A 21,973-nucleotide genomic window follows, 5' to 3' on the forward strand; every position below is an offset into this window, starting at 1 on the left:
CTAGCTTACCCTGCCCCAGGCCCAGGGGAAGCAAGGCTGCCAGGATACCAGACTCCCCCCCTCTCTCCTGCCTTGCCAACACTGTATAGTGGCTCTGGTGACTTGCCCAGTTCCAATAATCTGGGTAGAAAAGATCAGGGGACCTTAGATGGCCCCCCCTTTGGTGGAAACGAGGTAGCAGAGAGGTGGCCTAGAGTCAGGAAGATCCAAGGTCAAATCCAGCCTCAGACACTTACTAGCTGTGTGACTCTGAGCAAGTCACTTAACTTCAATCTGCCTCAGCTTCCTCATCTGTAAGATGAGGATACTATCATCTCCCTTCCACAGTTGTTATGAGGATCAAATGAGATAATATTTGTAAAGTGCTTAGCACAGTGCCTGGTACATTGTAAGTGCTACATAAATGTTAGCTATTATTATTAGCTATTATTGGATGGGAGAGGACTTGATCCAACCCTATTGGAAAGAGGCTGAGGGAAAGATCAGGTCTAAGACCAGCCTACTCCATTATCTCAGAAAGGCAAGAAATATGCCAATGAGAATAAAGTGACAGTAACAAACAGTAAGTAGGTGATAGAATATCATTCTCCTGTTGATATTTCAATTATTATATATGTGGCACACTGGTTGGGTAGGTATGTGGTAGAGGACAGTTAAGATGATTTGCATTACAGAAAGGAAGTTCTAAATTGAAGAAGTAGGACATTTATTTGAGGGGGAAAAAAAGGAAATTTATTTTTTAAGTGAGTAAACGATCCAGGCAAGGACAAAATATAATGAATAAACATCATGGAATGAAAGAAGGCAACTAGAAAAAAACCCTAATGAAAGAGAAATTACTATAGCCACAAAGAGATTTACTGCAATTATACATAAATATATAAATAATAAGCATACAAAAATTGCAAAAACCTTCAGAACCTCTAGAATGGTACAAAAGAGCAATAAAATCATTAAAAATATAAGGAAATTAGGAGAGAAATTAAAGCTATCAAAGAAAAAATATTAAAAAGACAAGAAAGGAGTAGAAAATCTAAAACAAACAATGAGAGTCTCTGAAAAAAAGTAAACAGTAGATTTAGAACTTGAAAACAGGAAAGTAGGAGAAAAATCCCACCCCCCTCGAAAAAAAAAAAAACTGGGAGAACACAAGAAAAAGAACTGGCCAATGAGTTTTTTATAACATGAAGGAATTAAAAAAAAATTGAATAGCAGGAAATAGTATAAGAAAATTACACCAAAGTATTAGAAATAGAGAGAAAAGTACAAACTGATAAAAAAAAACACAAGGCAGACACATGGCCAGGAAGATGGCAATAGAAGACAACAAATTATGTTCACCTCCATTCTCTTCATGGACTTTATAGACTTGGATAATATACCACTCAACTTTCATCCATCCATTTGAAGGGGCCTGCCTGCTTTAATCTAACCCTAAGTGTTTTAGAGAAAAACCTTAATTCTAAGGAAAGGAAAACTGATGACCAATGGTCCTCGTGGGGAGAAGGGGGTTCTACAGGATGGTCACTTGCTTAAAGTAACTATCAATTCAGTGTCTGCCCTGGGAAAAGGACAAGGAAGAATAGTGTCATTTAAGTAGGAACGGGACCAAACCAAAGCAAGTAGAAGTCAGTCAGGCAAGACACCACGTTCTTGTATGGTTGGGCCACATGTGGAGAGTACTGGGCTTATTTCTGGGTGCCAAATTGCAAGGAGGACATCCAGAAGCTAGAGAGTGTCTAGAGGACGCCAGCAGGATGGTGACAGGCTCTAAGTTCATACTGTGTGGGACAGAGACCACTACTCAAATTCAAAACAAAGACTTAGTTACCTTGAAAGCAGACAGGAGTTTATTGCTTTCTCATGAGAAAGGGTACCGCCCTGGTCGCGCTAATGGCACTGGCCAGGGAGGACTCGTATAAGTACAAGTTGGTTACAGAAAGCAAGGCTTATTTATACCCTAACGTGAGTTCCTCCTCCTTAACCCCCTTCCCCTTCTCCCATTGGCTGGGCTTCAGGGGGCACAATCTGTTCACGGGAATCTTCCCGGGCAACAGAGTTACCCAAGTTTTCTGGGAGACAAGAAAAGGTGGGAAGTCTTGCAGTGTAGGTTGGGGGGAGGGGTGGAGGGCCATTCTACTCCCTCTGCTACATGCTCAAAAACAGGGTCTGAGGGGGTTTTGACAAGGAGTGTGTTTCAACAATACAATTAGAAGGCCATCTACAACAGGTGCCTCCAATTTCTCTCCTCCCAGTCTCTTACTATCTGGCTTCTGACCTTCTCTCTCTCCAAATGACCAGTGATCTCCTAATTGCTGCCCTTTGTGAGAACTATTAACAAAAACTATTAACCCTTTGAGGAGGCTTCACTTCTGAGAGACCATCTCTCACAATACTATTTGACAACTGGGGGAAAGAAATGGAAATTTTTAACCTGGAAAAAAAAAAGAATTGGGTTGGGAGGTGGGGTGAGTGGAGATGATAGTTGCAGAAGAAGCAATTATCTTGTACTGTTTGACCCCAGAGGGCAGAGCTAGCAAGAATGGGTAAAAGTTGCCAAAAGGCAAATTTTGATTTGATTTAATTTAAAAGTTCCTAACAACGGGAGCTGCCCCAAAGTGAAATAAGTTGTGCCAAGAGGCAGAGGTTGACCTTCATGGGAGGTCTGTCAGCAGAGGCTAGATGACCACTTATTGACAATGAGGCCTTCTTACCCTAGAACATTCCTTCAGCCCTAGACCCCCCTTCTCCCATTGGCAAGTTCCTCCTGGAACCTGCATTTTCATTAAGAAACCGATGCATTGTTTCTGACTCTTCCTTCACTTTGCTACCATATCCCTAAGTGGGCATACCTCTTTCATCCCTGTTTTTCAGCTCCCTTTCTCCCATTAGAACTGAAAACCTTTGGGCAAGGACTCTCTTTTTTGTATCCATTTACATTTCTAACACTTAGCAGAGTACCTGACATTAAATGCTTCTTTCCTGACAAGAAGAAATACTTCTTTGGGTACAGGCTGCACTAGATGACTTTTTAATCTCCAAAATGATGTTATTCTGAAGTGAAATCCGACTGTCTTGTGCCTTGCCCCTGCTATGTCTGGTATTTGGGGTTCAGTTCTGAGAACCATATTTTCGAAGGGTGACCAGGAAGGAAGTCTTATGTACTGGTTGAGACAACTTGGAATATTTATCCTGTGCCTGCACATAGTAGGGACTTGATAAAACTTAACTGACAATGACTGAAAAGTGAAGTGTTGGGGGTGGGGCATGTATTAGTTGTGTTCAAGTATCTGAAGTACTGAACTCCAGAGGAGGGATTAGGCTTATTCTGTTTGGTTGTAAAGAAGAGAACTAGGAGAATTGGATGGAAATTACAGAGAACAGATTTTTAGCTCAGTACATAAGTAAACACTTATCTGAACCTAGAATGGGGTGTTTTGGAAGATGCGATAATTATGGCATATAGTGGTCTCTCTATATATATACACACATAGCTACAAAAGGCTTGTGAAGTACTTTACCTATAACATCTAATTTGATCTCCACAATTACATGGTGAAGTAAGTGCTATAGATGTTATTCCCATTTTACAAATGAGGAAACTGAGGCAGAGAATGATGAAGTGATTTGCTCAAGCTCACATGTCTAGTAAGATTTTTAAGTGGAATTTGAAACCAGCTCTGCCTGGTACTTTAGCCATTATACCTTCTTAAAATGCCCATTTGGTCACATTAGCTTCACTACCCAACAAATTCCAGGGGGTTCCTATTTCCCCTAGGATCAACTGAGGCCTAATCCACAATCTTCCCCTGCTTAGTGCTCTATCCTCATCTCTTTGCCCCCAGTCCATTTGCTGTACCGCACTGGTTTTCTCGAGTCACCAAAGAGTCCAAGGTCTACCTAGCTGGTGGTCATGACCACCTTAGGAGAGGGGAATGGCCAGACTGAACCATGAGGCCTGTGCTGTCAAGTCCAAGGCTGAAGCAGCTTGATAGTCTGGAGCTGAGGCTGATTTTTATGAGGTGTGTAATCTTGCCCTGGGCCAGCTCCCACTAACAATCTTGCATTATTTAGATTTTATTTTAAAAAGTGCCCCAGGCCAGTTCTATTTAAAATGTTTCCTGTAACTGGGACCTAAAAATGTTGCTTTTCTTTCATTAGATACAATTAGAGCTGTGTAAGGTTGAGGAGCTAGAAGGTCTAGTGAGCAAGATCAGGGCTTGTTTCTGCTTCTTTCTTTACACAGCTTGATGAGAACAAAATACCTCCTTGGGAACACAGGCATAATGCCATACGTTTATTCAGTGAACTTAGACTTTCTCAATGCTTTTACATCTAGTCAATTCTGAAGTCATTAGAGGGGGAGGGGACAATCTGATTTTATAGACAGAGAAACTGAGGCCCAGGAACGAGAAATAATTTTTGCAAGGTCAGGGAGTGAGTTATAGCAAAGCCAGGAGTTTTATTTATCTTTTGAAAGATAAAATTGTGACTGAAGGAAATCATGGCTTGATGAGTGGTTCTGGATTTGGCAGAGAGACAGAGCAGCCAGTAGATTTCTGGACAATCTGAATACACCACTACCACCACTAAAATATCATGCCTGTATCATATCCCGGCTACATGAACCTGACATCAACATCATGATGTACAGCTTTTGATCTGTTTCTTAAACTCTTAGACTAATTCCTCCTTCTGCACAATTGGTCTACAACAACAATATTGCTTCTATTTCTAATATCTCAACAAAAATTTGACCTCAATTTCTCCCTCTGTGGATCCTCAGTGAAGCACTTTCCATCATATTTTTCCCCCTTGAGTCTTAGATTTCCACATATGAGAATGTAATCATTTGAATATATACATATATGTGACTCTAATACGCTACCGTTTTTATCTACTGTGCTCCTTTCTGAAAAAAAAAAACTATGGCCTTCCAGGTTTACTTACTGGCCATGGGTTCTACTGGACCCAATCTCTGTGATACCTAAGAGTTCCAATGGCCCTCATATTAACATCTGACCTTTCCATCCAGAATTCACTTTTGTGAAATCTACAAACAGCTAAAAACTCAGTTTCCTCATATGTGGGAAAAAGGGCCCCACAGATCTCATGTAAGTACTCCAGTTGTATGTGTGTGTATATATACATGTGTGTATGTGTGTACAAATACACACACACACACACACACACACAACACAAGCATGTCTTTCTTCAACTCCTTAAAAAAATGCAGAAAATACCAAGGGCTCACAGTAGCACAAAAATCATCAATTGAATTCTCTTCTCTTTCTAGTAGGACCCATTTACCATACGGTCATGAAGACTTACAGAGTCAGAATGCCACTTAGCAGTTTGTATTCTCTTAAGAAAGGAAATACATTTGGGACTACTAGACAGGCCACCCTACCCACTCCCACCCCCAAGTCCTATTAGACCCACACTGTCTGAGTAATACACAATAATAAAGCGGTATGAGGTATAGATCATTTGTTTCCCCATATCATAGCATTACTCCTCAGGGATAAGTGCCTTTGCCTATAAGGTAGACTCACATTTGATTTGTATATATCTTGTGTATGGGTGTGTGCATTGTCTTTCGCAATAGAATATAAGCTTCAGTGAGGGCAGGGAATGTTTTGCTTTGGTCTTTGTGTCCCCTGGAACTTAACACAGTGCAAGGCACATAGAAAACATTTAATAGATATTGGCTGACTGATTGCAGCCGTTCCTCCATGCAATAGAAGACACATGTGTGGTGTTCTCTTAGGAAGGGGCCCAGGAAATTCTCCTTTCTTGAGGGAAGTCTGGATGCTCAAACTATTGACCTTGGAGTTACTCATGTGGTAGCCCCGATGGTTAACATTGTGTAGGAGCTTTTCCCTTCCTCTATCAAGAATAAATGGTATTGGAAAAGGAGGGAGGTACTGCAGGATGGGAGAAGGGCTGGGAAGGACAGTTAAATGTATTGCATGACAGTGGCAACATCCAAGAAGCAGCTAGGCTGCACATTCAACAGAGCTCTGGGCCTGTAAGTTAAGAAGACCTGAGTTCAAATTGAGCCTCAGACTTATACTAGCTGTGTGACTTCAAACCCTTATGTAACCCCTGCCCCAAAGCCCATTGGCATGGGATTCTTTTCTTACTGATGGCAATGGAGGCCTTGTTCTGCATTAAGGGTGGGGCAGAGTTGGCAAGAGGTGAGAGGTTCAGTGCTCAGCCAGTCCCCCCCTTTAGGGACACTCCAAGAAATAGTTTTCTTTGAGTGTCCAATTACTTCGGGGGCTCGTAGCTTCCAGGTTTGAGAGAGAAGATGGAGAGGCCAATTTCACTTCACTTACTGTGTCACTGTAAGTCACATAACCTCTGTCTGCCTCAGTTTCCTCATGTGTAAAATGGGACTAATATTAGCACCTACCTCCTAGGGTTGCTGTAAGGATCAAATGAGATAATATTTATAATAGAGCTTAGCACAATATCTGGCACATTGTAGGCACTTATATAGGCATCTATATAAATGCTAGTTATAGTAACAAAAGTAATACTTATATTAATAATAACATCTATATGATACATTAAGTTTCATAAAAGAGAGAGGCAATAAACACTTACACAGTGCCTACTATGTGCCAGGAGTTACACTAAATGCTTTATAAATGTTATCTCATTTAATCCTGACAACACCTACTGGTGCTGCTGTTAGTATGATCCAAAAAGATCTTGGAAGTCTCCAGCCTTGGGCTGAATCAAATAAGATGAAATTTAATGAATTAAATGTGAAGTCAACATGGGGTAAAAAAGTCAGCTTCTCAAATACAAGATGGAAGTGATGATTAGTCATGGGTGCTCTTGCCTCAAAAGCTAATGCAACCTTGGGTTACATTAAACAAGGAATAGATCCCCAGAAAAGAAGGAAGTGATAGCTTTGCTGTACTTTGTGCTGGTCAGAGCACATCTGAAAGACTGTATTCATTTTGGGGCAGCACAGTCAAGGAAGGACATTAATAAGCTGAAAAGCATCCAGAGGGAAATAATCAGGATGGTAAATGGTCATAGATCCATGGGATAGGGAAAGGATTCATGATATTTAGCCTTAAAAACCGAACACTCAGAAATGCTGGGCATATGGTAGCTTTGTTAATGTATTTGATGGACTGCCATGTGAAAGCGTGATTAGATTTATTCTGTGTGGCCCCAGAGGGCAGAACGAGCAGCATAAGGTAGAAATTGCAAAGAGACAAAATTTGGCTTCACATAAAAGAAATTTTCCTATGATTTTGGACTATCAAAAAGTGGAAGAGACCGCCTTTCAAGGTCATTGGTTACCAGTCATTGTAGGTCTTCAAGCACAGTTTGAAAGACCCTCTTATTAGGCGAGCTGAAGTATAGATTCTTTTTAAGGTAAGACTTGAACTATATGGCTTTGAAATGGGCCACGCCAATGTCCACATTTAAAAAGGAATGAGATGCAAAACTCTAACCAAATTACAAACATAACTTTTCTTTGATGAATGATAGCTCTAGAGTAAAAACTTAGGTAAACTTAGGAAAAATGCAAAAAGAAATTTATTTAAAAGAGGATCTGATGACCCAGGCCCTCACCACTTCCCCTTTCCTCTTTATCATTGTCAACCCAGAAAATCCCTTATGATTCAGATCTGGGAAAATAGAGATATTATATTCCATCTGCAGAAGAAAATTCTATTTCAGGAAATTGCCTCCCCCTCTCCTGAAATTTGTGGAAACTGTCACTAAAGCTCCATTAAGCTGCAATGCAATTTTGCCCATATGAGCAAAATGTGTTTTAATTGCCACGAATGTCCTTTAATCAACACATAACCTGTAAGATAAACAAACAATTAGCTTGCTTATTTGACTTTGAATAGAAGATAATTTGTGACCAATTCTTCCCAACTACTGATGGAAGAATTCAACCTTCAGTTAAGAAAAGGAGAATAATCCTTTTCCCATGTGGCTTGGGATGTGGTCACTGTGATGAGCCAGACTAAATTGCTCAACCTGAAACTGAAGTAACCCATGAAGTGAATTCGAAAATGAAGTGGGACACAAGTAAGCTACCAACTTAATTCTCCCAAGCATGCCTCTGCTGGGAAGTTAAAGGATAGAGACAGAGAAAGGCCTCAAGAGCTGGGTTGATCCTATTTTAAAGATTTATGGGAGGATGTGGACATGAATACCAGAGGAGATTACATATGGACAAGAATACTACAGGATGAAAAAGTATGGGGGTGGGGTTCACACTGTAGCAGTGAAAGAAGGGTCCACCTTGATGAGATCATCCATTCAAATAGCATCAGCATCATTATCACAGACCATAGGACAGTCGGCAAACTTCCCGATAAGTCCACAATAATTGCTGTGTCAGAAAAGTAACCAAGTTTCAGCTTGTAGGGCTCAAAATTTGCAGGGGAAATGCCAAAAAGATGGCTGAGGAGGTGGGGTGTATCTAAACCCACAATACATGTAGCACCTCAAAACAGTGTCAAAGGTGTCAGATAAAATAAATGAGCAACAACAACAAAATGAACGGAAGGAGGAAAAAAAACCTTCAAAAAAACTTTGCAGAAAAAAATAAACAAAACAAAACAAAACAAAAAAAAAACCAACCCTAAGAAACAAGTAAGGAATACATGGTCACCAAACCAATTAAGTACTACTTTGGAGTTACAGAATGGAAGGGAACTCAGAAACTCTACAATCCAACCTGCTCATTTGACAGGTGAGGTAATTAAGGCTCAAGGAAGTTATGTCACTTGTCCAAGGTCACATAAGTAGTTAATATCAAAGATTACATTTGAAGTCAAGTCCTCTGACACATGTACTATACAAGCAAGTAAAGAGAAATCTCATGAAAAAAATAAGAATGCACTAATAACTATACCTCTAAGAGAATACATACTATATATGTGTGTGTATATAAATATATATGTATATATATACACATAGATATATATAAATATATATATATATAAAGAACTTGTAGAATTGATTAGAAATATAAAGAAAAATCTGGTATATATGAGATTGAAAATAACATTGATGAAGGAAGGATTTAAGAATACATCACCAAATCATACATGTAAAGCTGAAAGGAATCTTAAAGGTCATCTAGTCTAGTACCTATATTTTACAGATTAGGAAACTGAGGTCTATGGAAGTGAAATGTTTTGCCTAAGGTCACGTAGATAATAACCAGCAGCAGTGGTCTTTAAACCCAGGTCCTCTATCTTGAGAGCTATTTCCATTATATCAAATACTCTCTGTCCTTAAGGACGGACAACATAGAAAAGATAGTGGGAAATCTCAGTTAAATAGTGGGCTTCTCTGAGGAGTGAGGTGGATCAGCCCAAATGAAAAAACAAAACAAAACAAAACAAAACAACAACTACATAGCAGCAGAAGAACAAACAAAATTAATATTGGCAAAACTGGAAGAGGATTTCAGATTTTCATATAGCAAAGCCACAGAGTTATAGGAGAAGAAAAGAAATATTACAACAGAATTTAGAGGGGTGAACAAATTTAGTAATCTCAGCTATGAATATGAATGGAATGACCTTATAAAATGAAGGATGGTACAAGAATTGACTAAAAAACAAAATTCAAGAATTTGTTATTTAGAAGAAACACAAAAAGATTCATTCAGAGTTAAGATCAGGGATCTGAGAGCTAGAAGAGAATCTCAGGAGTTCATCTAATCCATGGTTGGGGAACCTGTGGCCTGGAGGCCACATGTGGCCCTCTAGGTCCTCAGGTGTTGCCCTTTGACTGAATCCAAACTTCACAGAACGAATCCCCTTAATAAAAGGATTTGTTCTGTAAAACTTGGACTCAGTCAAAAGGCCGAAGCAGAGGACCTAGAAGGCCTCACGTGGCCTCCTGGCTGCAGGTTCCCCACCCCTGAAATCCAACCTCCTCATTTTACAGATTAGGAAACTGAGGCCCAGCGAGGTCATACATGGGCCTAAGGTTTCAAACACAATATTTTAAAAATAGATATGACATGACTAATGTGGAAATATGTTTTGCATGATTACACATGTATAACGTATATCAACTTGTTTGTCTTATTAATGAGGGGTGGAGAGAGAGGAAAGAAGAAAATTTAGAACTCAAAATTTTAAAAAACAAATGTTAAAAATTGTTTTTAAATTCAATTGGGGAGGAAATGAATATTAAATATATGTATATAAAGAAAAATTTAAAAAGAAAAAATAGATATGATAGCTATTTGGCAGTCTATGGATAATAAACTTATGAATCACACTTAGTTTTTGGCCTTGTGTGGCACTTTTACAAAAATTGCTAACATGCCAAAACATATATAACTTATAAATAAAATTAGAAGGATCAACACATTAAACTCGTTATATATAACCAAAATACAATAAAATGCTGATCAATAACATGATTAAAGTACTCAGATTTAAATGAAAGTTAAAAAAATGTAAATCTAAAAAGTAGTTGGCTAAAGAAAAAGGTATAGAAACAAATAATAGCATTAAAGAAAAGTATAAGAATATAACAATACAACAACATTTATGGCATCCATAGAAAGTAGCCCTAAGAGAAGAATTTATATCTTTAAACATTTATGTCAACTAAAAAGAAAAATAAAATCCATAAATTAGTCCTATAATTATAAAACAAAAATCAGTACAGTGACTGTGAAGTCAGTTTTTAATCTCAACAATATTTCTGCTTTAAAATTCACTCTTGCCTTTTAAAAGATTTCTTCTTTTTGTCTTCTGTTGGGATTGTTAACTTGTCAAATTTTACTTGTCAAATTATTAATTTGACAAATTAATGATTCCAAAATAAGACAAAAAGTAGAAACCTTAGAAGTTAGCTAATTTTAAAAATACCGTTGATTGGGGGAAAAAAATTCATCTTTTTAGTTCTTTTTTAAACTTCTCATTTACTGGGCAGCTAGGTGGCACTGCAGTGGATAGAAGGTGGGCCTGGAGTTAGGAAGACTCATCTTTGTGAGTTCAAATCTGGCCTCAGATGTGCTAGCTGTGTGGCCCTGGGCAAGTCACTTCACCCTGTTTACCTCAGTTTCCTAATCTGTAAAATGAGCTGGAGAAGGAAATGGCAAACCACTCTAGTCTCTGTGCCAAGAAAACTCCAAATAGGCTCACAAAGAGTCAGACAGGACCGAACAACAAAACAACCAGAAAGAATAACAAAATGAGCAAATCATAAATAAACTTTCAAGTTGAAAAAAAAATCCAGATAGGTTTACCAATAAATTTTATCAACTATATGAAGAACAAGTAACCTCGCTGCTAAATGCTGGACTTGGAGTCTGTAAGACCTAAGTTCAAATCCTTCCTCAGACACTTAGAGGTTTTGAGACTCTGGTCTAATTAGTTGCAGTTTCCCCTCCTGTAAAGTGGGGATAACAGCACTCATCTCACATATAAAACAGAGAAGGGAAACTATTGGCCATTATCACTAACAAATATTAATGAAATTGAAATAAAATATTAGTAAAGAAGCTAGATCTACCATAATTATATTTAAATTTTTTACTGTGTTAGGCCAGCTTTATACCAGGTATGCAAGGATGATTCAACATTGGGAAGATTATAAACAGAATAAATCATGTGAACAACAAACATAATAAAAACATATGCTTATTTCAAATGAGAGAGAAAAAGTCATCAATTAAATATTACATGCATTTATGTAAACACCATGAAAACATATACTAATATAAATACTCTTCCTTAACACAATAAAAAAAAATATCCATTTAAAACCAAAAGCCAGCATTATTTGTATCATACATACTAGAAGTTTCATATTAAGATCAGGAGGATGGAGAAGGGTTCTCATTGCCTCCACTTTAATATAACAAAGTACTAAAAGTTCTAGCTAGGGCAGTTGTACAAGAGTAGAAATTGAAGGAATAAGCATAGGCAAATGCTCCTAAATGCTACAAATCCTCCTAAAGAAGGGAAAATTACTTCTTTCTGCAGAGGACAAGATGCTTTATTTACAGAATCATATAAATTAAATGAAAATATTAATTGAAACAATAACTTCAGGAAAGAAGCTGTAAACAAAAGAAACCCATAAATACCATGGACTTTTTCATATATTACTAATGAAAGCCAGGAAGAAGAGATAGAGAAATTCCATTTAAAATAACTACAAAATGCGTAAAAGAATTGAGAGTTATTCTACTGAGATAGTCAGAAATTAACTATAACTATAAAACCCTTCTTACAAAGATAAAAGAAGATAAAAAGAGAGATATTTATTGTTTTTAATTGGTCCAAATCAATATTATACAAATTATAAGATCAAAAATAATTTATCCATTTAGTTCTACGCCTAAAGCATCAAGAGATTACTTTCTAGAACTGGGTACAAGAATAACAAAGTTCAGTTGGAAGCACAAAAGGCCATGAATTTCAAAGGAAATTGTGGGAAAAACAAACAAGCTAGCAATAGGAATTAAAGAGGACTAGAATTACCAGATCTGGAATTATATCAGCTAATCAGTAATCATGAAAACTATTTGGTATTGGATAAAAGAACAGAAGAGTCAATCAGTTGAACAGATACAAACAAGAAGTATAAGAAAATGAACATAGTAAACCAGCTTGACAAAACCAAGAATACAAACAATTGGAGGAAGGAAGCTAGATGGATAGATGGATGGATAGATAGACAGACAGACAGACAGAAAGACAGGCAGACAAACATGTCTTCTGTTTGTACATCACAGGCATGTCCATAAAGATCCATCCCCAAACCTACCCAGTGAGCCTGGTAACAAATGTTAAAAGAGAAAAAAGAAAATATTTTGGCAAAGCTAATCAAAGCATCAACTGCATCTAACAGTATGTACAATATTCTATACCTACAGGCAAAGAAGAAATAGTGATGGTCCATTTTCTCAACTCGTCTCCAGGAACAAGCTTGGTCTTTAAAATTACCCAGTTTTCAGCTATTTTTAGTTGTTCTTTTCATTTATAGGTATTCTGTATATCATTTACCTGGCTTTGCTTATATCACCCAGAGTTAATATACTTCTCTGAATTTTTCATATTCATCATTTCTGAGGGGACACTAAAATTATCTGATAATCATGTACCATAATTTCTGTAGGTATTTGTCAAGTAATGGGCCTAACAGATGCATGAAACAATGACTTTCCATTTCATATTGCTTAATTTTTTAAAAAGCCTAATAAATTCTATACCTTACTTTCAAAACTCTCCTGCTTATCTATGCCTGCCTGCTATCTTTTGTGAATTTAAAAAAAATTCAGCAACCTAAATTTGGGGAGCATTAATATTGCTGCCCCTCTTCTTTGACACCCCCCCACCCATTGACTGACAGAATGGGGAAAAGACATGTAAAAATTAGCATAGTCAAGCAGAATGATTCCACACTGCAGCCATGTTCAATAATGTAGGCCTCTGCATCTTGTAGTCTGCATTTCTCTGTCAGGAAAGGGTAACATGACTCAACATATTCATCACAAACCCTTTTGAGACATGGTTAATCATTGCTTTGATCAGAGTTTTTAAGACTTTCAAAGGTGGTTTTTTTCTTCACAATGCTACTTTCCATGTATAAACTGTTTTCTTGGTTCATACCAATTCACTCTGGGTCAATTCATACTAGCGAGGATTCTCTGAAATTGTCTTTTATCATTTCTTAAGCCAGAACAACATTCCACTACATTCAGAGACCACAGTTTCTTCAGCTCTTCTCTAATTGTTGAAGAGGCCATCTAAGGCACTCAGCTTCCATTTTTTCCTTTTCTTCATTTACTCCCTTTTAGTCTCCTGGTTGAGATGAAGAAGGTCGCTTTTACTGTGTCAATGTATTCCTTGGTTTTATCCTTCCTCTTAATCCGACATTCTCTCAGAAACTTGTAGCTAAGTTTGGTGTATTTCTATACTAAATTCACGTGCTTGTGTATGTGTGTGTGTATGTGTGTGTGTGTGAGAGAGAGAGAGAGAGAGAGAGAGAGAGAGAGAGAGAGAGAGAGAGAGAGAGAGAGATGGAGAGAGAGAGAGAATGAGAATGAGAATTTAACCCTTTAAAACAAATTCAGGCAAGAGTCAGTTTCCTCTGCTGTCCCCTTTATTCTCCCCATCTTCAGTGTATATTCTTGATTTTCTTCCAATTATGAAAAACAGCAAGTTCCACCCTTTTCTTCCTCCTTTTTATATTATCATATTCCTCCTTTCACTCTCCCCTTCTCTTTCGCTTTCTCAAACCTTCAGAACAGAACCAATCTACCCCCAGGACTTCTGCTTTCTTATTTAACTCCTTCAATACACTTTGAAGACGTTAAGCTCCTAAAGGAACACATTTCTTCTCCTTCTATTAAAATGTTAGCATGAAATCATACAGCTCCCTCCAACTGCTCACATCAAAATTTCCTCTGGGTTCTAGTGTTCAGATTTCAAAGTCCCTATTCATCTCTGTCCTTTTTATCAGCAATGCTTGAAAACCCTCTATTCCATTGAGAATTTTTTCCCTACAGGAATATATTTAGTTTTGAAGGACAAATTATTCTTGGTCATAAGCCTATATCTTTTGCCTTTCAGAATATTATAATCCAAGGTCTCCTTTTATTTTCAGTCAAAACTGGCAGGTCTATTGTGATCTTGACCGTAGTTCCTTGGTACCTGAATTACTTCTTTCTGGATACTTTCAGTATTTGTTTTATTCTTTCTGGATTTTGCCGATGATATTTTTGGGACATACCTTTTGGGGTTCCTTTCAGAAGTCGAATGGTGTAGTCTTTCTATCTTTACTTTGCCCTCTGCTTCATAGAGATCAGGGCAATTTTCATTTAGGATTCCTTGACATATACTGTCGGGGTTCTTTTCTTCCTAATTGTGGTTTTCAGGGAGTCCAGGGAGTCTTAAATTATCTCCCTTTGACCTGTTTTACAAACCAGTTGCTTTTGACATCAGACATCTTACATTTTTTTCTATTTTTTTTTAAATTCTGAATTTTGTTATCTACTATTTCTTACTGTCTCATGGAGTCATGATTTCTGTTTAGACACTTTTTTGTTGTTGTTTTGGCTAGGCAATGGGGTTAAGTGACTTGCCCAGGGTCACACAGCTAGTAAGTGTTATGTGTCTGATGCCGGATTTGAACTCAGGTTCTCCTGAATCCAGGGCTGGTGCTCTATCCACTGCACCACCTAGCTGCCCCTTAGACACTCTTAGTTCTAAGGGAGACCATTTCTTGGGTAAGTTTTAGCATTTTCTTTTCTAAGCTATTCAATTTCTCTCCAATTCTCACCTCAAGAACATTTATTTCATTTTTAATCCCTTGTTTCATTTTTTCTATATATTTATATAGTCCTTGTGGAAAATTCATTTTTCCCCTTTAAGTCTCTGCTTTCAATTGTTATGGAGTTAAATTGCAATAATTTTTATACTGGCCAGTGTTTGCTTTGATTTACTCATGTCTCCAGATTTATTTCCCAAATTGAGGCTTTGAGTCAGAGATAGGCTCTGACCCCAGTTATACATTTGGATGACATCCTAAGTCTCCTAGATTCCTGTGCTAACCTGCATCTCCCAGGATTATTATCCCCTTTCCCACCCTGATCTGGGAGGTTCAGAGCAATGGATCTTCAGGGATCTCTGGAGTCTCAGGATAGAGTGTTAGAGACCTTAGAACCAGTGGGCTTGTTCAGGTCTGAGCACTGTAGTATCACACTAAGAGGCACGAGGTTGACCATGGCAGCTACACAGGTTTCCAAGATTCTCTCATGCAGATTTCTAAATACTCTAGGACTTTGTCAGGGAAGCCCTCTGCTTTTACTGCATCTGAACACTGATTTGATTTCTGCATGTGTCCCATCTCTGGTCATACTGGCTATAGCTTTGTTTAAGGGACTCCCTTCCCTATTGCCCCAAGGCTTCTGGCTAACTTTTCATGTTCTCCTAGGGTAGAAGCTGTTACTTCCTATAGGTTCTCATTGGATTTTTTCAATTATTATTTGGTCTGGTTAGAACAACAGGGTTTTGATGAATTGGAAGAAGGAGAGCTGAGGAGCCTATGTCTTGGTCAGGCATTCATCTTAACAGGAATTCTCCTCAACAGTTATTAAAGGAAGAAATGCAAACTACCCACAATCATATGGAAAATACTTTAATTTACTTAGAAATGCACGTTGAAACTACTCTGAGGTTTTAACTCATATCCAGAAAATTGCAATCGATAGCAAAAGACAGAAAGGCCAATGCTGGGGGTAGGGAAGCTAAATCATTCTTGTTGAAGCTTTGAATTGGCTCAACCATTTTGGAAAACAAGGTGAGAAAAGTTACTAACCTATTCATACCCTCTTATCCAATGATCTGTTCATTAAGCATATTTTTGGAGTAAAGAAAACAGAACCCAGGGAGCAATGTACATAATGATGAAAATGAAAATCACACTATCTCATGTAGTTATATCAGAATTTGTATTAAATGTAATGACTCATCTTGACTCCAGAGGAACTATGATGAAAAGCACTTCCTTATTCTTGATAGAGGGGCGGTGGACCATGAGCATGAAATGTCACATATACTGTCCAATATAGTTTCTGGGACAATTTGTTTTGATGAACTGTTTTTTCTTTGTTACAAGGAAAGTGTTGGGAGAAGGGGAATGAGGAATTGGAAAAAAAAACCATGATATAAAAAATTCAAATTGTAGAAAAAATGTTAAAACATATATAGACCTTTATGTAGAACAAAAATTAAAATAAAACAAAACAATATGCACAACTACAACAACTATATAAATGAAGACCACTTAAGTAGCAAAAGAACTCAGATCAAAGTTATTGGACAATATTGGTCATAACTGATCAAACAAGTGCCTAACCTTTCTGTTAACAAACAGCCAATGACTACAGTATCAAGTTGCATTATTCTCCATCACAGTCTTTTATTTGCTTAAGTATTTTCAAGATCTCTGCATTTGTACTGATTCAGTTGTGAATATATTATCATTTAAGATGTGCTGAAATAAAATATTATCAAAACTTAAAACAAAAATATTTCCTCTGGAAAGCTGTGATAAGACCATTCTCCACCAGGGTTCCTCCCTCTCCCAAAATACTGGTTAGTCTAATTTTTCCCCAAAAGGCGACAAAGCTGGCCCCTCACCAGGACTTGATTGGCCCAAGGGTCTAAGGCTCCAGCTATATCTTCCTTGAAGCAACTTCCAGTTAGCCTCTGACCATAGTGACATGGCATCCTGGTCACTTAAGGCCATAGAAAGGGCTTACCTATGTGGAGTTGGGGCCTTTCAGACATGGTGGATATCCCAAGACCATCTAAGTCATCACACCTTGCTCTGCTGACCATATGATGGCAGCTAGGTGGTATAGTGGCTAGAGTGCTGGACCTGGAGTCAGGAAAGCCCAAGTTCAAATCTTGCCTCAGACCCTTACTACCTGTGTGATCCTGGAAAAGTCACAAATTCTTTGAGCCTCAGTTTTCTCACCTATAAAATGGGACTAATAATATCACCTATGTCACAGCATTGTTTTAAGGATCAAAGGAGATTTTATATATATATATATCTATATATATAGATATATATATATGTATACACAGAGAGAGAGAGAGAGAGAGAGAGAGAGAGAGAGAGAGAGCATTTTGCAAGCCTTAAAGTGCTATATCAACACGGAGGAGGAGATGTATCTACCCAAGCTAAGTCCAGGCATATCCTTGTTGAATATCCTTTTTAGGCTCTGGCTAAATAAACTTCCTTTTGTTGGCTGTGGAATGACCAGCAAGTATCTCACATTATTACAATATCAAACATAAACAGGATACCAGCCTAAGTCAGGACCACCCTTAACAGAAGCCTATGTGATAGCCCTCTCTCCCTATGACCACTCTTTTTACTGAAGGCTTTAGAGCAGGAAAATGCACTGTGCTTTAGGAAAGTCACTTTAGCAGTTGAGTGGAAGATGGATTGGCGAGGGGAGAGGTTGGAAGTAGAGAGATCAAGAAAGCCAGGCCAATGGAGTAGGCTAGAGGTGATGAGGGTCTGAACTAGGGCTGTGGCTCTGTGAGAGGAAAAAGGGACATAGAGGAGAGAGGCTTCCAAAAAACAGAATCCATAGAACTAGGCAACTGATCCAGGAGGGAGAGTGTATTAAACAATGGGCGACTGAGGAAGGCTTGTAGAAGACACATGAGCAGAGCGTTGAAGGAAGCTAAGAGTTCCAAAAGGCAGTAATGAGGAAAAAGGGCAGGGAAGGAATAGGGCACAAGGGTTGGGAGTGGGGAAAGGGGAGATAGACTTTGCAAAGATATAGAGGCATTGTGGTACAGGGGAAATTTGCAATTTACTAGATTTACAATCACAGGATCTGGGTTCAAATCCAGACTCTGTGCCTAACTACTTATGTGCCTGTAAGTAAATCACAGTACTTCTCTGGGCCTCTTTTCCATATAGCAAATTGAGGGGTTAGGATTAGATAAGCTCAAAGATAGCTATATGATCCTATAATCTATGAATGCTGGGGTTAAGCATTCCGGAAGAATCCAAGGTGTCGCCACTTTTTTCCTCATCTTGAGTTGTCCCAGCTCCATCTCTGAGTGCTCTATCCAACGGCTTTCCCATTTCTCTGATAATAAATCTTTATTTCCCATCAATCTCACTATAACTCTCTCAGAACCTGGATTGGACTGTCACCAAGGATGTTTGGGCAGCTTGCCCTGTGGCCTACAGGGTAGTGAGCACTCTTGCAAGGGGGGAAGCGAAGGGAAAAAAAGGAGGAGGAGAGAGATAGAACCTGCTGCTCCCTCTTTCTACCTTACAGCATCACCAATCTTTCCAAAGCCACCCCTTGGCACCTCCTTCTTGGCATCACAGGAACCCGCTCAGCATTCTGGGCAGAAATTGCAGATAACTTACTTCTTATGCAAAATTTGCCCTTGACAAGACCTTTCCACTGAGGGAAATGAATAAAGAACACAAGCTGAGAGGGAAAGAGAATTTTAAAAGCGAGCCGGGGCAGTGGACCTTTAGGCCTCTGAGACTTGCCACCTTCTTGGGCCATGTCTGAATGCCTAAACTATTCCTTTTTTTCTCTGACATAAAACCCTTAGGGAAGAAATATTGTCTTTTTCAATGTCTTTCACAGAACTGAGTATAGTGCCCATGTAATAAATAATGAATACCCTGATTTTTCAGGAGGGAGGGCAAAGGAGAGAAGCAACTTGCTTTCTCTCCTTCCTTCGGCTTAAATTCAGGAAAACCATTTTCAGTGAGTCCACAGGCTCAGTAGGAACCTTGAATGGTAGCCTAGAGAAGGGGACGGGGCGATATGCCCAAAGAGGAAAGGCAAGACAAATGCTGTATTTATCTCACAGACAGGTACATGAGGTTTGCTTCGTAGATCACAGGAATTCTTATGGATTCTTATGGATATCTTATGGATGAATTCTGTGAACTTGTTTAAAAAAATACTTTGATAACTGGATTTGAATATAGTTGATTTTCTTTGTAACCCTATGTATTTTATGTAATACACCTAAAGACATTATTCCAAGAAAGGGACCATAGGCTTCACTAGACTGCCAAAGGGGTTCAAGACAAAAAAAAAATAAGTTATCCCTGGCCTCAGGGAAGCTAGGTGGTGCCCTAGTGGATAGAGCACCAGCCCTGGAGTCAGGAGAACCCCAGTTCAAATCTGACCTCAGACACTTACTAAGTGAGTGACCCTGGGCAAGTCATTTAAACCAGATTGCCAAAAAAACCCAAAACAAAACAAAACAAAAAAAAAAAACCAAAAATGAATCCTTGGCCTAGATGGTCATTAAGCCCCACACTGGGGCAGCTAGGTGGTGCTGTGAATAGAGTGCTATACTTGCAGTCCAGTAGATCTGAATAGGAATCCTACCTCAGATACTTAATAGCAATGTAATCCTGGGCAAGACATTTAACCTCCCTCAGGTTCAATTTAGAAACCTGTTAAGTGGAGATAGTAACAGCATCCACTTCACAGGTTTGTTGCAAAGATCAAATGAGAAGACATTTGTAAAGTGCTCTGCAAACCTTAAAGAGCTATATATGCTGCTGTCATCATCATCATCATCATCATGATGTCTGTGATCCTATGACTAGGTGCTTCAAACAGTTTTCTCTCCTGAGATAAGTTTTACCTAGTCAAATTATTATTATTAGGCAACAGTGTCTCCAGAATCCATGTAGTTGTGACTCATACAGCAGAACAGTCTCTCAAGAATCAGACTTGTCAAGCACCCAAAAGATAATGGAGAGAAATGTGGTGGGAGTAAAGCATCTGTAACATGCTACCAGTGATGAGCTCCATGTTAAAAGCAGTGGCAAAGATATCATCCAGGAAATGTGCCATTGGGAAAGGAAGTGGGCCAGCCCAAATACTCCACTGGGCCCCCAGGGATGTTGGGAGACCAGGAAGAAGGTAGGTCTTCAGCACATTGGACAGAGTCTTCATAAAAGATTTAGGGAAGGACATAGATAAGAATCACCAGGGAGAAAGCCCAGGATGGCCTTTGATAGTGCCTGTGGAAGGAATGCCAGTATCAATGAGCTCAAGGAGCGGTTAAAGTATCTACTTAAGTAACAAGAGTGATGATAACAATGCCAATGGCATTTTGACACAACCCTTTACATTTTGTATCCCTATGAGAAAGGGAGTGTATGGGTAATCATTCTCATTTTAGACCAAAAGAATCTGAGGCTCAGAGAGGTCAAATGATTTATCAACGTTATACAGCAAGTAAGTAGTGCAGCCAGGAACTGAAGCCAATGCTTTGGCCTCCAATTCCAGTGCCCCTTCTATTATACCAGGCACTCTGATGCCAGATGGCTTTTTCTTAATACAAGCAGAAACGCTGTTCTTCTCAGGATAAATACTTAAGGGGATTTGGGTAGCACACACACATATCTCCATGGTTTCATTGGCTATGCTCATCTTCAAGTTGTTTCTTTTCAAAAGTCCAAAAAAGATAATTAAAAAAATGAATTCACACACCAAAAAAGGGGGAAATGAATTTACCTTCCCCGGCCACATGTTCTTACTGGCTCAGTCTGGTTCTGAGCAGCTGTTCCCTGGGCACGGAAGGTGTCTCGATGCTTCTACCCAGCATTTGGGCCAGATGCAAGGTTAGGGACATTGGCAGGATTTCTCCATCACTGTTCCTGATAGTCCCTCCATGGGCCTTAGCATCTTGAAACTCTCCACTGACTCTTGACCTTGACCTTGCTTTCAATGTTCTGCCCACAGACTGAGCTATTCTCTGAGGAGAAAGTCCTGCCTGCCGATCTCGATCTCTAAAATAACTTCAAATGCAAATGGCTTCAATTGTGAGCAAAGATTCATGGCCTTTGGGGGTGAGGGTCTAGAAAGACTCAGTTCTTTCCATTGCCAGGACTTAAGGCTAATCAATGCAAATGCTGACACAATATTGACAAAACCAAAGAAAGCTCACACTGCTTGATAGGGATTAGATCAGAAGGATCCCTTCCATGGGCCAAGAAAAACCCGTAGAAGGAGTTGGGATTTTTAACTTTTAAAGATGGCTAAAATGTATGTTACTGTCCATTAGTACATTTGTCCTCTAGTTGAAGGGGATGCTCTGAGCTTATTATCTAAACAACAACATCAAACACTGTTTAAAAACCTTGTTTGCTAGCAACATTCTGGAAGTCAATGTGGAAAGTCATGAGTAGGTGCTAGAAGGGTGCCATGAGCAAAAAAGTCCAAATGCCTGAGAGTTGAGGTGCTTTGTAACTCAATAGGAAGGGTGACAGATTTGGAGGGAGAAATCTTAGGCAAGTCACTTGATCTTTCTGGGCCTCAGTTTCCCCATATATAAAACGAGGAGGTTGGACTAGTTAGCCTCTGAGCTCCCTTCTAGTTCTAGATCTATGAAATTAAGTGAACTTGGGCAAGCTATTTAACTTT

The 21,973-nt window shown here is 38.8% G+C and overlaps 1 protein-coding gene across 1 annotated transcript in view; it reads right to left on the reverse strand.

Moving 5' to 3' along the window:
• IL1RAPL2 (interleukin 1 receptor accessory protein like 2) overlaps nt 1-21,973 on the reverse strand; it is a 444,607-nt gene that overhangs the window by 413,295 nt on the left and 9,339 nt on the right. The window lies entirely within an intron of this gene.

Source organism: Vombatus ursinus, unplaced genomic scaffold (genome assembly GCF_900497805.2).
Source record: "Vombatus ursinus unplaced genomic scaffold, bare-nosed wombat genome assembly UNPS02014735.1, whole genome shotgun sequence".
Lineage (NCBI taxonomy): Eukaryota > Metazoa > Chordata > Mammalia > Diprotodontia > Vombatidae > Vombatus > Vombatus ursinus.